Below are 2,579 nucleotides of genomic sequence, written 5' to 3'. Positions count from 1 at the left end.
ACAACTTCCATGCTCTCTTGGCCAGATTTGGAGTCAAGTAGCCGTGAAATCCAAAAGGAATCTGAGCCCTGATCTTGGAATTCGATTTTCAAGGCTTCGTTGGCTCACATAATGATCCACTCCTCCTTCACGGGGAAATCGTCATCATGAATGCCTAATCAGGTACAGTGAAGGGAAGAATGATCCACTGAAGACCAGTGGTTTCTCGGTCAATCTCCGGAAAGTGGTGATCAGGCTTGTCTCGAGACCCTTGAAATGGTCACTGATCTCTTCCTTTATGGTCTGGAGAAGTACTCCATCATCATGAATATTCTCCTCAGTAAACTGGTCTAGGATTAGGAACTGGGCAATCACTCCTTTTTTCATGTGCCATATCCAAAGCCTCAGTTAAATGTAGTCCAAGCTTGACAGGCATCAATGACCTCATCAATGACCGTCGTATTTCGACTCTGGAGTTGCAGATTCCCACTGTTCATCACCGCAAAATATATCATCCAAGTAACACAGCTGGGGAAGCCACTCCTTATCGGGAAAATTGGCTGCGAAAGGAGACCTTTTTTGTTCTAGAAATTTCTGAATAGCCTTTCGAGGTTCGATGACTCGACATACAGCCTTGCCTCGACAACCAGTGAATGTTGGTGTGGTTAAGCAGAACCTGACACTGCCCTCCCATTTCCTTGCACAGCTCCTTGAACACACAGGAATTTACATCTCTCGACCTGATGAGGTTGACGACCTTCAACACGTCGTCAAACACCGACTTCAGACCAGCAGGCAAGCTTTTCAATCCAAGTGAGTACTGATGAATGATGCAATCATCCACGGTGATTCTGGAGTCATAGCTTGTATGAGGCCCCGTAATTTGTGATGACAACCCAACATCACCAGTACCCTGTCGAGAGAGACCTGGATTGGAAAGGAAATATAGGGTAATTTTTTCAGAGCCATGCTCTGCATTGTATGGCTTTAGTGTTGGTAGGAATGGTAAATTATTTCTAATCTGATATATGTAAAATATACTGGCTACAGCTACATATTTGTATGTAATACAACTATATATATGTAGTTCGTAGTGTATACAATACTATAAACTACTTGTATGTATCCCTTCCTACTTGTTGAACACAGTTCTAATCCAGTCCTTTCTTGACAACGAATCCATTGATGAAGTTGAAGACATCCTCTCCCTTCATGGTTGGCAGCAGATTCTCGCACAAAAGGAACTATCCTTTAATCTGGCTCTGGTGGATGTAGCACACAAACCCAAGGAGAACAGCACAACTGGAGACATTGCACAATTCATCGAACTGCAGTGAGAATTTCCAATATGAGTTTTTCTTGATTTCCATTAAAACTTGGGACAGGGCACTGACGCCATGTCGTCGATCAAGAGTGCTATGTTGTCCGAAATGAATATGGTACTCAGCTTTTTTACCTATTCCTCCCCACAGACCTCACTTACCATCTTATGTGCACAAGGCACAATCAGATTCTCTGCCATGGTGTGGCATTTCTGATGCTGGGCATCTTCATACAACAAAGTAGGATGCTTCAAGTGCAACTTGAAGTTTTTGTGCTTGGATTCCCGATGAACCAAACTGGATCCCCGTCAGCGCTACAGGCCAGTGCTGGAAAAAGACATGATCTTTGTTGTGTGGATTTGGATGGCACTTCTGGAGGTGAGCTGAGAGTTTTGCTGGCTTGAGGCTCTGGTTCATCAATGCTTTGAGACATATCGTACATTGAGGCTGGTTTTCTCTACCAGAAGGCAAGTTCACTATGCCGTGGTGAAGAAAGGCATCAGAATAGCTGCACTTTTCAGTCTGCAAAGAAAAAGAGAAGTGGGTCAAAAAAAAAAATCCTAATTCAAATAACTTATTTATAAATAGAGGTACACCGGATACTAGATTAAAGTTTTTTTTTTCTTATTATTCTATGTTGTATATGTAAATTATTATTTTTTGAACCAACACCTTTGTCATATTGCTTTCAAAATATCCGTTGGTTATTTTATTTTTCAGTTATGTTATGTTTGATAGTTTAATATCAGACATAAGTATAGTATAAAATTAACCAATAAATATGTTAGTTATTATCACTGTTGGGGGTCTTAATTATTAACTAACAAAGCGAAACAACTCACCATTATAACATACGGTATGTGAACATGGCGTTTTGATCAGTACTCAGTATAAATATTCTAGGCCTAATAAATATGCTGAGTACTTAGCTGTGGTGTTGAAGGTATAGATAGCAGAGAGATGGCTGATCATTGTAGAGAGTTTGAGGCACGTATGTTTACTATTTAGTGGCAGGTTGAGAACTGAACTCTCTGGTAGCAGGGAGAGAACTGGTCAGCCTCGAGCAGCTTCATGCACGAAGTAAATCAAATGAAACTTAACATTACTGAATAATTATATAACTAAATACGTTGTTTTCTCCATGACCAGATTTATCTCTACTGATAAATAATATCTTACCCAAATTATGCAATACAATAATTTATTTACAAGAAATGTGCTGTCGTGGGCGGGAAACTCAAACCCGAAATCCACAACATACTGCCTCGCCCAGAATAT

The 2,579-nt window shown here is 40.5% G+C and overlaps 1 pseudogene; it reads right to left on the bottom strand.

Annotated features, from left to right (window-relative positions):
* Window positions 1-426: 426 nt before the first annotated feature.
* Window positions 427-1,501, bottom strand: LOC145402659 (zinc finger BED domain-containing protein 5-like; annotated as a pseudogene).
* Between the last annotated feature and the right edge of the window lie 1,078 nt (window positions 1,502-2,579).

Source organism: Coenobita brevimanus, chromosome 58 (genome assembly GCF_032717465.1).
Source record: "Coenobita brevimanus isolate Jiangsu-jjx chromosome 58, ASM3271746v2, whole genome shotgun sequence".
NCBI classification, from domain to species: Eukaryota; Metazoa; Arthropoda; class Malacostraca; order Decapoda; family Coenobitidae; genus Coenobita; species Coenobita brevimanus.
Note: the sequence above shows the minus strand (reverse complement) of the source record. Positions and strands in the feature narration are given on the sequence as shown.